This window comes from Heliangelus exortis, chromosome 1 (assembly GCF_036169615.1).
Source record: "Heliangelus exortis chromosome 1, bHelExo1.hap1, whole genome shotgun sequence".
NCBI classification, from domain to species: Eukaryota; Metazoa; Chordata; class Aves; order Apodiformes; family Trochilidae; genus Heliangelus; species Heliangelus exortis.
The window spans coordinates 150,576,908-150,590,331 of record NC_092422.1 but is presented as its reverse complement, the minus strand read 5'-3'; the positions used below and the strand labels follow the sequence as shown (position 1 = coordinate 150,590,331).

Genomic DNA, 13,424 nt, shown 5'->3' with positions numbered 1-13,424 from the left:
TGAGGGGCTGGCACTGGCTGAGATTTACATGTGCTCAGAAGAACTGAGTCACAAAAGCTGAATAATGGCAAAGGAAGCAAATTTTTTTTTGCATATCTATTTTGCTTAAATGTCACCTTCAGTGCTCTGGACTCCAGCCATGCTGTTTTGCCTTCAAGACAGGGCATGAAGGTACTTGGCTTGGCCAGCTTGCCTAAATATTAACTGTGCCAACACCTTTGACTAGGAGTATTGACCTTGTTCTGCATGGGCAGTAAATGACTTGCTGACCCATCTATTTCCACCACATAATAATAATGCAACATCCCAATTAGCAGCTTTACTCCCATGAGTCCCTCCCAGTGCAGCTGATGAGGGGAAGAACCATGAGCTTCATGTGGTTGAACTGGGTGGCCTGCAGGGTCATTTCTGGGGAAGGTGGCTTGGTGGGATGTGGAGCTATGCCCACACCAGAGGAGCTGCTTGGGACCCCAAATCTTGCAGCCATAGTGAGGGAGGTCAGGGAAAAAGAAACTCAGATCTTACTTTAGGGCAGCTCTGCCTCCAGAGAGGTTTTTACAGACCATCCCCAGCTATTGCTTGGGTATTTATAAAAACAGCTTTGCAGGCCTGAACATTGTCTGAGTATTATACATGGCAGATTGCTGCTAAAATGAGAACAGGCCTGATGAGGACTTAGAGGTGTTGGTTCATGAAAAACTCAACATTAGCTGGATGTATGTGTGCTTGCAGCCCAGAAAGCTGACTGTCCTGGGATTCATCAAAAGAAACCCAGGAGGTTGAGGAAGGTGACTCTCCCCTTCTTCTCTGTTCTTATGAGATCCCCACCTGGAGTACTGTGTCCATTTCTGGGGACCTCCAACATAGAAAGTACATGGAGCTGTGGGAGCAAGTCCAGAGGAAGGCCCCGAAGATGATCAGTGGACTGGAGCACTTCTTTGAAGACAGGCTGAGAACTGGGGTTGTTCAGCCTGGAGAAGACCTTGTAGCAGCCTTGTAGCCCACCCCTCCTTGAAGGGAGCCTGCAGAAAATCTGGGGAGGGACTTTTTCGAAGGGAATGCTGTGATAGGGGGTAATGGCATTAAACTGGAAGAAGGCAGATTTAGGTTAGAGATTGGGAAGAAATTCTTTGGTGTAAGGGTGGTAAAACACTGGAAAAGGTTGCTCAGGGAGGTTGTGACTGCCCCCTGCCTGGAAGTGTTCAAGGCCAGGCTGGATGGGGCTTTGAGCAACCTGCTCTAGTGATAGGTGTCCCAGCCCATGGCAGGGAGGTGGAACTAGGTGATCTTTAATGTTCTTTCCAACCCAAACCATTCTATGGTTCTGTGAAATACCAGCTCGAGGTCCAGCTGAAGATCTGCCCTCATCCCCGTCCTCCTTGCACCTGAGCAGCTGAAGCCCTGGGGCCATTTTTCTGTGGGATGGCTGATCCGCACACAAGCTGGAGTGGGAGGGTCACAGTTCTCATTTTACTTGAGGAGTCAGCTGCATCTCTCTGACTTGCTTGTGGCAAAAAGTAGGGATAAAAAGTAGTGTTTCAGACCAGGTCAGAGGTGATTCATGAACACCAGGTGCTGTTGTGTTGCTGTCTGGCAGACACCGTCCAGCTGCAGACTGCAGCAGCAGGACACACGGCACCTCTGAGTCAAAATCCTCACTGGTTTGTGCTGCTGGATGCACTCTGTGAAAATTTCCCATGGATTTGCAATAAAACTGGGTTGGCATGTCAGTGGGGAAAGATATGGATAGCTAGTGTTGCAGTAAAGGTAAGTCTGGAGGGAACAGGAGAGTGAAAAAGATGTTGTGGTCTACTTCTTTAGAGCATAAGAAAGTGGCTGAGAAACATGGGAAACAGGTTCCTGTTCAGCAGGTTTCTTTGGAGAGTGCCAGTTTGGGGGTAGGTAGTTTCTTAAGGGCTACCTGCTTGGTTTATGAAAAAAATTTTTAAAATATGACCCATGTGTGAGTAGCCTGTAATCCATCTACACTGTTTGTGGAGGTACAAAGATGGGGCAACTGATAACCATCCTGCTGTCCCAGTAAACTGCCCATCCCTGTGCTAAGTTTTATTTGTACCATAATCTCTACCCCCACAAGCTGCAGCTTGCTTTGCTGTGCTGTATTTCAATCTCTGACTTCTAGAGAGAAGTTGAGATTTTTATGTCACATTTTTCATCCTTGTAAAGGCAGAAAGAAGGCACAGGCAATTAGAGCAGTAATTGCCTCTGCCATTTCACCTAAATCTGTTTGTGAATGACTTGAGTTTTCAGAAAGAATACAGCAATCACTGGGAGACATAAATTAGCATGTCCATTCACAAAAAGAACCAACAACCAGCTCTAACATTTTTGTTACCTCCATTGGAAAAGACAATATTTACAACTGTTAATTATCTTAGTGGTCATGCAACCTGATCAGACAGGAGATGAAGAACAGTGGTGATGCAGAAGGCAAGATGAGTCCCTGTCTCAAGGGCCTGGGACAACATCAGGAGTGATTTTTGAGGCTGCAATTGGATTTTGGGTTTTTTTAATTACTTTGTGTCAGAAAGTTTGCTGTAGATGAGTATGACAAAAGGAAAAGGAGGGGGAAAGCATAAGGCTGTATTAAACAATATGAGGAAAGAAAAGAGGTTATACAAAGTTGAAGAAGCAAAGGGATATGGTTTAGAAAAATACTGAGATAAGGAAAGATAATATATAGATGAAGTAACAGTAATAATGTTCCCCCTGAAACTTGTCATGTGGGCTCCTATGGGAAAATAGAGGTTGATGTCTGCTTACTTTGGATTGCTTAGCTGGAAAAACATTCCAGATGATACACATGAGACAACATCCTTGTAGGCCTATTTCAGTGTTGATGTGAGTGATAAGTTATAAAAGAGAGAGGAGGTAGCAGTAAGTCAGCTATTTACCAAACAAGACTGAGGAACAAGGTATTTTTCTAAGTCCATTTTAACACTGATTGGATGCCTGTTGTTTTTACAATCTTTTCTCTTTCTAAAGTTAAGAGCCTACTGTTTTACTGGAGTGTGCTGTGGATAGAAGCAGTATCGAGTGAGTTTAAATTGCAGCAACAGTCTTTAGGTGATCTGTTGAGAAAAACTTATTTCAGAGTAAAGCTAATGAGCCCCTAGGTTTCCCCAGGCTTTGTTTTAGCTTCTCACTGTTGGACCAAGGAAAAGGTTGGGCAAATACCTTTCGGGAGGTACCTCGGCACAGGTGCTTCTGTCTTGAGGATGGGAGATGACACCTTTCCTTTTCATCCTGTTTTTCTGTGATTGTTTATGAAATTGTTTGGGAGAAAAATAGGGTTTGGGGGTAGCAAATGTGCATGGTAAATGCTGCTGTGATCTGAATAGCTTCCCAAGAATTTTCTCGAGGTTCTTTTATGCCTTGGCTCTGCTCTAGATTGGCCCTAGGTTAAACAGCAAGCACCTTGATCAAAATCCTTCATGAAAGCATTGGTACCTAAGTGTCTTTGTCAGTATGCTTGATACCTTTAAAACATGAATATACTCTAGTCTTGTATCATTTTAATTAGTGGAGGTCAAAAGGGCATATGTTTAACATTTTAACATTGTCTAAAGATAATGGAAAGGGTTTTTTTAATAAAAGATGATCTTTAGAAGCCTTGCTTTTATTTTTAGCCTTATTTTCCTCTTTTAGTTGCCTCTTACAGTAATATAAAGACATATGGATGGAAAACAAGGAATAAGTACTGAGAATCACAAATAGAAAAAGGATAAGAAGTAAGGAAAAGAAACTTCTGCTTTTCATAGAATTTCAGAAGTCTTTGGGTGCTTGCTAGAAGTGCTTGGCTCTAATCCAGTGTGCTTTTATTGGCGTACATGAACAAATTATCCAGGACACAGCTATTTTTCTTACTGTAGTAAAAACAGGGACTCTGAATGGAGGCTTTGTGTAGGACAAATATTTTTCCTTTGGAACTGAGTTTAAAGTTTATCTGGTGTGGCTTCCGGAAGAGAAAAAATATCCTTCTCAATCTCATCAAACAGAAAATGTATCGTAATATAGGCAACTCAGAGCTCTATAAACAAAATTTATAGATGTTGTTGATGAGGACCAAGTGAAGTTTTACACAATTTCTTGGTTGCATACAATGTGGAAGAAAGGCCCAATAAATACAGGCCTTCATCCTTCAAAATTTTTCTGTGGAAACAGAACATCTCTTGCAGGGCTCTACATGCTTTTTAGCCACATGGATGTAGCCAGGAGGATAAGGGTCTTATGGAAGATAGTTTTAAGGACTATCTCTACCTATTGCAATTGAAGGCATAACTCACTTAGTGGTAGTACCATTGCTATTGGAAGTAGAGAAGCTGTAAAGCCTGACAGTTCTGTTCAGTATCATGTATTGGAAGTACCAAAGAGATACATTGTTTTTTTGTGGTTTTTTTTCTTTTTTTTTTTTTTTTTTTTTTTTTGGTTTGGTTTGGGTTTTTTGGGAGGGAAAAGACAACAAACAAAACTCCAACCAACCTATAGCATCTCCAGTGAATATAATTTGTTCAAGATTCCCAAATCTCCATAATGTAGTGACCCATCTTGAAAGGTAAAGATATTATTTAGTTCTTTCTTAACTCTGTAGGAGAGTAAACATATCTTTTAAAAATAGATTTTAGATGGCCATTTCTTAAGTCATGTTAGGATTGCTTGAATCAGCTCCAGAACATTTCTTAAGGTGCTTGGAAATTGATAGTGCACTTTCCCCAGTCTCATCTGTCTTTGAAAAAAATCAAAATTCATTATTACATACAGCTTTTTTAATTCCTTCCCTTTCTCCCCTCCCTCCCCCTTCCCACTTGCATTTATTTCATACACACTTTTAATAAGAAAAAACTGGGGAGAACAGTAATTCCATGTTCCAAACGATTTTTGAAAGTTATCTTCTTTCAAAACCTCCGGGAACTTTCCAGAAAGTAGAACTCCTCTGAGGGTTCCTAGGAGCGAAGATTATGTTTGGCTCCTGTCCCAGACTGTTTCCATTTGGAACCTATCTGACAACGGTTTAAAAAAAAAAAAAAAAAATTGACATTGGAAATGCCTCAGTGAAATGTTTTCAATTCAATGAAAGACCAAACTGCAATAAAATACCTGGTTCAGAATCCTTTTCTAGTGATTGTAAAATTTGGTTTGGTAACCATCAATGACAGATTCCTGGACAATTTTCTCTTGAGATATGTGAATACTCTTGACTTCTTAATTCGAGGAAATAGGAGCCAAAACCATTTTGTACTGATTATAATTTATCTTCTCTAAAGTTTCTAATTTTATCATCTTTAATCACTGGATGTTTGCTGGAAATCTACTATGTAATTTTCAGGGCATTGAAATTTTAAAAAGTATATACTTTAACTTTTAAAAGTCAAGCCTGTAACTTGCCAAGCCTGGCATTCACGTTAGAGACTGCTTTGGAAATGTGAAGTTGTTAACTGATTTAGAAAAAAAAAAAATCACATTTCTGCTTTTGATCAGGTAATAATAATTAAAAAAAACCCAACAACAACAACAACAAAAAAAAAAACAACAAAACCCAACCCCAAACAAACAAAAACAAAACCCCAACAAAAACCTCAAAAATTTGATATGAGTTGAATACATGTGTTTGTTCTTGTAATGTGTATAAAGGAAGGGCTTGGCCCAGATTGATGAGGGAGAAAATTGGATCTGTCCAGAGAGGCATAAGTAACTGAGACTTGAAAATCAGAGGCATGAAATGCCAAAAGTTTAAATTCATTTTCTTCCAACAAACTATGGAATCTGTTGTTGTTCAGGCAATTTTTCTTCCACAATAGAAATGCTGAGTTAAGGAAGTACCTGGTTAATACCACAATTGGGAGTGACTTCGTTCAACTGTGACCTCAGGTTCAGTAAGTTCTTTTACACTTGAATCACTTTGTGCTGAATAATTATAACCCCAGTGTGGACTGATCAGTTATGCTGAGGTGTTTAAGAAAGTGCCTTTTGTTTACTGGCTGAATTGCATTGTGCTCTCTTCAGGTTATGTGCACATTAACACAAACAAAAATTGATGCTTGAGATTTTTGGTGACTCAAACAAGCATCTACAGCTCACGTTTGGATGCAAGTGAGTTATTATGTGCCTGAAAGTGCTGAGAACTGTGTAGGCTGTGTACAAGGTCGTGCCTCCAACTGCATAGTCATATGCCTATTTTTAACCTTAGGTAAGGGGAAGTTGTCCTTGAAGTTTGTTGTTTCAGATTCCTGGTTCAGAAGGGGAAAAAAAAAAAAAATCAGGAAAATGCTGTATGTTATAGAGCCATTTGACCATTTGTCTTCACAATTCTTTGCAAGGAAAGAAGTCACACAGCTTTTCTTGTATCTCCACTCTGCTGTGGGGTGAGAGGTCATTTTAAATTACCTGCATGTTTTCAAGGAGATATTTTAAGTAAAAGGAAATAAAAGAAAAAAAAATTCCCTAGACAAACTTGCTTTTATTTCCCCAATGCATATTTTCCAGAGACAACAGAGGAGCTGTACTTTTGAGAGTATTAAATTGAGTATCTCAGTCATTTAGCACTCCTGACTGATGGTGGTACAGGCTTTCTTTCATAGGTGGGAATAACTAAGCAGGGTTTCTAAGTCTAAGAGTGCTGGTGCTAGGTCTTAAAATAGCTTCTAGTGCCAATTAGTCTCTATTTCTCTCTAAAAATTATTTTTCTTCTGCCTTATTTCCAGAATTCCTGTTTTTGTTACCTTGCTGTAAGGACACTGTGTGGAAGGCCCCTTCTCATGTGGTCTCCTGCTAGCCAAGAGGTAGTGGTCAGTTGAGTGATTGGATGGCAACCCAGATGCCAGCTTTCAGAATCAGCATCTTCCCCCCTGGATTAAAAACAAAGTAATTTTCTTGGGACCTTAAGTTTTAAAGAAATTGGATTTCTGTAGCACAGCATAAATTTTAAAGATAACATACAGCTTTCAGTGCTTAGTGTCTATAAACCACCTTCAGTTAAATGGTGAATGTGGCTTGTGGAGCCAAGCTAGAAATATATCATAGATATTGGCAATGCTTTGCAGTACAAATTCCTAACTACATAACTTTGAGGAAAAATTCTGCTTCTTATGTGTTTTGTGTGGGCAGGCCAAGTGAAACTTTGGTCTGTTTTAGGAGCCGTGCTGACTATATTTGGAATTAATTCAAATAATTTCCAGCTATCACATGTTAATTTAATACTTTCATGTACACATGGTGTTACAAGTACATTGAAAAAATATCAGGGAAATATTTTAAATCACTTCTGAGTGCATGATCACTCTACTAACTTTTCTAGTTTCGAATAACAAAACCTTGTGATGGAGGTTGTTTTAAATCATGTTACCTGAAGTCATGAGCTTTTGCATACCAGCCTTATGAACCTTCATTTGCTGCCTTGTTCACACATTATTTGATTTAAACTTTTTCTAATAGGGAAGTCTTAAGAGTTAACCAGCATTATTAGAATTGCATGTGCTCATTTATTAAGTTTTATTTTAAAGGTTTTGTTTTTTTCTGTCGAGCTCCACTGTGTGCTTACCTTTCAGCTCAGTATTGCTAATTTGCTGTTACCTAATAAATAAATTTTAAATCTCACTTAATTTTCACCTTTGTTAAACAGCCTTCTCTGTTTTCATTGAACTATGTGCAAACTGCCTTTGGTGTTGTTTTGTTTTTGGCTTTTTTTGGGTTTTTTTTGGTTTGGTGGTTTTGGTTTGTTTTTTTTGGGGGGGGGGGGAGGTTGGTTGGTTGATTGGTTGGGTTTGGGGTTTTTTTTTGTTGGGTTTTTTTTGTTTGGTTGGCTTTTTTGTTTGGTTGTTTTTTCCTTTTATACAAGATACTGGACTTCCAGCTGTGGTGATGCTTTCTACAAGGTTTGCACAATTATCCCGATCTTGGTAATTAATACTTATCTTGCCTTAGATGAGGTAGTTAATTCTCTAATTAAAAAATAGCACTGAGTGGTGGCTTTAGTGCTGGCATATTTATTAAGATTGTTTTGTTACACTTGGGATTTTAAGTCTTTGAAGCTTTTGTATCTGTAAAGCTGTTTTATTTTCTTTCAATACAGCTAATTATAAATCATGGCCCAGACCTGAGAGCCATGAATGGAAATAGGTTGCCATGCCAGAATAAGAACCAGTTTTCAAGCAGGTTCTTCATTAGTGTGGCAATTAAAAAAAGAGCTAAATCTATGAACGTGATCCATCTGAAGTTGATTCGTTTGGTTTTTCTTGTTGGTCTTGGTATTTCTCCCCTTTCTGAAAATCAAAGATACCTATCTTAATTGTATTGTTAGAATATTTCCTTAACAGTGAATTGCTGGAAAATAGCCTAGTGGAAAAAAAGAAGTTTAAAGGGCACTTTCAATCTTAGTTTTGCCAGCAGAAAACTTCTCTCCTGGCTACCAATTTTTGTTCTGAAGGCTTCTCTTGCATTATCATATCCAGTCTTCTGCTGTTGATAATTATGTCACCAATGTTTCTCATAAATTTATCATGTCCCTTCTGCTGAAACAAATACTGCTGATGAATTCAACTTACTCCTTGTACTGAAGGAGTAAGGAAAAATATAAAGTTTCAGAAAGCATCAAGGAAAATCAAAATACTTTTTGAAACTGGAGAAAGGGGTGATGATTGAGGTCATCTTCTTTAAGGAGGTGAAGACACTTACAAATTCTTCTGCCTCCCAGTCATTTATTTCTTGAAATGCTCCTATTCCTCCTGTAGAAAAATGGGCAAGTAGTATTCTGAGGTTTGACTTAGCTGACTTTAAGGGCTGAAATTCAGAGGGGAAAGGAGGGACACCTCCCCACTCCCAGGTTTCTTTAGCAAGAACACCATATAGCTAACTCTGCATCCACCAGAAGGGTTAAGGGTGCACTGAAATTTAAACAAAGGATGCAAACTCAATGCAGATATATATATACACTAAGGTGCATTGTAATTAATGCTAATGGTCATTCCGCACAACTTCTCTGGAGCTAGAGAAGGCCTGAAATAGCAGCATTTTCAAAATAATGTTACTATTGCTTTTGTAGTTTACATGTAATTTGCATGAAGTCCTGACACATGAACACAGGAGCATGCACCTCAGTACCTATGCTTTTTTTCAGGGGGCTTCAGAGGGCTTTTTTTACATGGCAAAATGAGACAACAGCCAGAGCACTGTTAAATGAAGTCCAAATGATTGTCTTTAAGCTGCACCATTTGCAGGGTCTAGCTTTCAACTATTTCCACACACCCCCTGCTCCCCCCTCCCCCCCCCCTCTCCCCATCATCACTTTGACCAGCTTCTGGATGCTCCAATCCACTTAATGGAAACCATTACACTAGGAGGTTGCTGCCAGCTCAACCAGAGAAATTCTGACACCAATGCACTGAGATTGGAAAAACTCCAGTGATCATTTCCAAAGCAGTGCTTGCTTATGCATGCATGTGCATTGTGGTGTTTGTCTCAAGGAAAGATGTTGAACAGCAGAACTTGTGTCTGCACTTGGTTGTTGTCTGAAGCAAGTCCCGAAATTGAAGGGCAAGAGCAATTTCATCTGACTCTGGGGGATCTTTTTCTAACAGGAGTTTCCCATTTGTAATATCTGTGGCTGGAGCAGAGCTACAAATAGGAGGGTGCTAAGAACAACTAAGTAAACAGAAGAGGACAAAACATCAAAATGCAAGAGAAGAAGAAATAACCAAAGAACCTCATCTGTGGAGACACAAAGAGGTTAAAAGCCATGATTATTAAAAAACATGGTAGGGAAGAGTAATTTGGGTTTGAAGGATGGTGCATGTGGGTGAACAGGGAAAGGTTCCAGAAGAAGTAAATAAAAAATACTAAATGACACATCAAGTTAAATAGCTTTTTGCATTTTCTAGAGAAACATAAATGAATAGATGGAACAGCAGTAAGAAGCATTTTTATTGAATACATAATGAGTTACAGTGTAGCATGGATACCTCTGAATTTCGTTGGTTTTCTTTTTCCATAATATTTTTCAAAGGGAAAGGGTGGAGAAAGTGTGTCCTTTTCTGACATTGATACAATGTCAGATTGCTGCAGATAAGTGTTACCTTGTAGTAGTCCCATGTTTTTGTTTCGGCTGAAGTTACAGCCTGTGCCTGCTATCTGGCTGGGGAAGAATTCTTGTTGGGGCATGTGATAACAATGACTTGTTACTAATAACACTTTTAATCAGTAGATAATTATTGTTCTAGCCATTCTTGGCTTTCATTTTACTTCCCATACATCCTTCTCTCTTTAATCCTCCTCCCTCTCTGCCTCTGGATTAATTTCTAAAATATCTATGCCATTAAACTGTTCCTTTTTTTTTTTTTTTTTTTTCATCTGATTCTGAGACTGGTCAGTTCAGGATGAGTGGAAAAGAGCATTGGTCTCTGGAATATCTCAGTTTCTTTAATGAGATATCTCTGCCCCTCTGTAAGAGGAATTTCATTTATTTATTATTATTTTTAGTTTAATAAATTGGGAAATTTTATTTCCCTTCAAACTCCTACTGGGAAATCAAATAGCAGGGCATGTGAGTTATTAATGTGTCAGCTTGTTGCACACATATTGTGTTGCTTTCATTAGGCTGCTGTGCTACAAGGTGGGGAAGGCAAGGAGTATTTTAGCATTTGGGCATGTTAAAAGTATTAATTTTTAAATTAATACTTATAACTGATATAATTATATTGCATGCCTGTATAAAATGGCTGGACCATTGTGATTTATATTGCTACTTACTGGAGTCCCTTCAAAAAATAAAACTGATTGCAGCAGTGAAGTCCCAGGTGCAATTTTTTTTTCAGTCCCTGAAATTGTGGGAATATAAATTAGTATTTATTTGATTTTAGGAATTTCCTATTTATAATTATTATCTTTCTACTTTTAATAATATTTATTTTATTAAAATTTATTTGATTATATTTAAAGACAACTATCTTTATATTGATACTATTTTATTATTTAAGCTATTTTCTTCTACTCTTCTCAAACTTTTATTTTGTGTTCTTGTTCTTACATATTTCTTGTTCAGAGTGGGCATGATATCTTTTCAGGATTCTAAGTCATGACCATCCTTGGGCATATTCACAAGTAAACTGTTGATACTTCAAAATCTATTAAAGAGTAATCATGATTAATTCTGAAGAATGTTTATCTTCAAGTCTAGGACACCAGGGTATGTTTCTGTGAACTTCTGGGTTGAGGTGAAAGGGAAGATTAAAGAGGAAGTGGAGTTTATTAATAGACTCCTGGATGACAATGGGTTTGCAACATGTATGGGTTGAGTTTTTGCTACAGGACTGTTTGTAAGAAATGAAAGAGCATTTGAGATGAAAAATACAGCAGAGAAAGGTGTATAAATTAATAATAATTGAAGCACTGCACTTCCTTCTATGTTTTTCCCTTTTCTCCATCATGAACTTAATAAAAATTTTAAGGGGTTTTCCTAAAATATTTGGTTTGTGAGATTTTTGGAGACATTTATGTTGAAAAAGATGAAATTGCCTGATAATTTGGGGGAATTAGGAGTAGCTTTTTGATGCTGTTATAAATATTTGGACTAATTATAAGTAATTACTGTAAAAGATTTATTTGTATTCATATCAGGGAGTTTTCTTGTACCAAGGGATAGAAGCTTTGCATAGCCTGTTGGGATTGTAATGTCAAAATACTTGTCTTGGCATTTCAAAAGCATTTGATTTTTTTTATTTTTTTTTTTTAACAGTGGAAAATTGCATAAGGAACAGGAAATATTGGTGGCTTTACAAAACTGCCAAATAGCAAGTGGTGTTTTGTTTGCCTATCAGCTAAAACTTGCTAAATGTTTGTGCTTACTTGGCAGAGTGAATTCTGACTTTGGATTTTCACTATCACTTGGTTAAAGATGTAATTTAAAGCTTTTTATATATAGTCTATTATATATATAGTCTATATATAGCTTATATATAGCCTATATATAATAGACTACATGCCTTACAGTGGCAAGTATTTAGTCGTAAGACATATTTTCTTCCCCTAAAGTGAAAATGTTTCACTGATGCTTTAAAACTCAATGTGTTATGCTAACTTCAAAGACTGAAGCTTTAAGTTCTGGTATATTACATTCCTTCTACTAAAATATATGTTATGTTTCACCACTTTCATAAAAAGAAGAAATGAAGTGATTAAGATGTCAGGGGAGCGAAATGAAGTCTAAAGACAACTTTTTCCAGATCTCACTCCAAAGCAGATAGTTGCAGAATTTGTTATGAATAGAGCTATGAAAAAAAAAAAAAAAAAATCACAAATAATAAAGGATATAGCAAAGAGAATTTCTAAATAAGTGTTATCTTAATGAATGTGTGTGTGGAAAGCAGAGGACGTTGGGGACCCTGACAAGCAATGTACATAATTAGTGTGAGCTTTTTGTAATCTGGTTGCTCTTAAGAAGCTAACCACGGGGTAAACTGTTAAGCAGGGTGACAAGGAGAACAATGGTTGCAGCTGATAAGAATTAATAGCTGATAGGAAGTGTTGAAGAGCTTAATGGCAGTGGAGCTGGACAGGAGCACTCTTGAGTAGCTCTGGTCCGTGCCGTCGCTGAAACGGAACAAGGAGTGCACAGTGAGCTGGCAAATTCTGCTGAGAAAATGAATATTTTTATTCTCTCAAGTCATGGGACAATTTCAGGATGCTTCCCAAGGGTTGTAATTGCTAATGAACTGAGCAGTGCTCAGTGCAACTAGTAATTTATTGGAGACAGCTATTAAGTACTGAACTCTATAAAAAGTGGGTTACAGCAGCCAAAGAAGCTCCCAAGCTGGATACATGATATGCTACTGGGGATGTGCAGAAGGAATGGAAGTAAAGTATGGGTATGTCAGTAAAGACATTTTGCAAGGAGCAATCAATGATTTAAAAAAAGAAAAAAAAAAAAAAAAAAAAAGGGAGATTCTAAGCCAAATTGCTTACTACTCACTAAGTACTAGTGAGTACTCACTCACTGAGGGCAGTACCATGCTTCTACATGATTGCATCTGGCATGCAATGAAGCTCAGTTCTAGGTAGCTTTGCTAATTGCACTGTAGGTAAGACATGTCAGTTGTTCTTCAGGAAGGTGTAGAAATGACTCTGCTCTCAGTACAGAAGACCTAAAGGAGCTTGTACGTCTCTTGAAACACCAGAAGACTCAAGAGCTGGGAATAGAAATTGATTGTGATTGAATTTTTGCGTGAAGGAGGAAAGTAGCAGAACATGTGGCTACGAAATGCAGTAGAAACTGTAGGTCAGTCAGCTACTGCTTCTTGGTCAAACAGGAGGAGAAGAGTTAAAGTGGGGCAATGAGTTGACTTACTGATTCTGAAGATAAGCTGGTTGTAAGGTGGCTCTTGGACAATAAAGTAGGTCATGCTTACTCTGGACCT

General features: G+C 38.1%; 1 protein-coding gene across 14 annotated transcripts in view; it reads left to right on the top strand.

The window, feature by feature from the left end:
* Positions 1-13,424, top strand: part of EPS8 (EGFR pathway substrate 8, signaling adaptor) — a 131,720-nt gene that overhangs the window by 63,130 nt on the left and 55,166 nt on the right. Inside the window, exon 3 of one of the 14 annotated variants that reach the window (XM_071733002.1) lies at positions 6,723-6,800. The exons of the other annotated variants lie outside the window; for them this stretch is intronic. The gene's annotated coding sequence lies outside the window, so the exon portion shown is untranslated. The remainder of the gene's footprint in view (positions 1-6,722; positions 6,801-13,424) is intronic. 14 annotated transcript variants of the gene reach the window in all.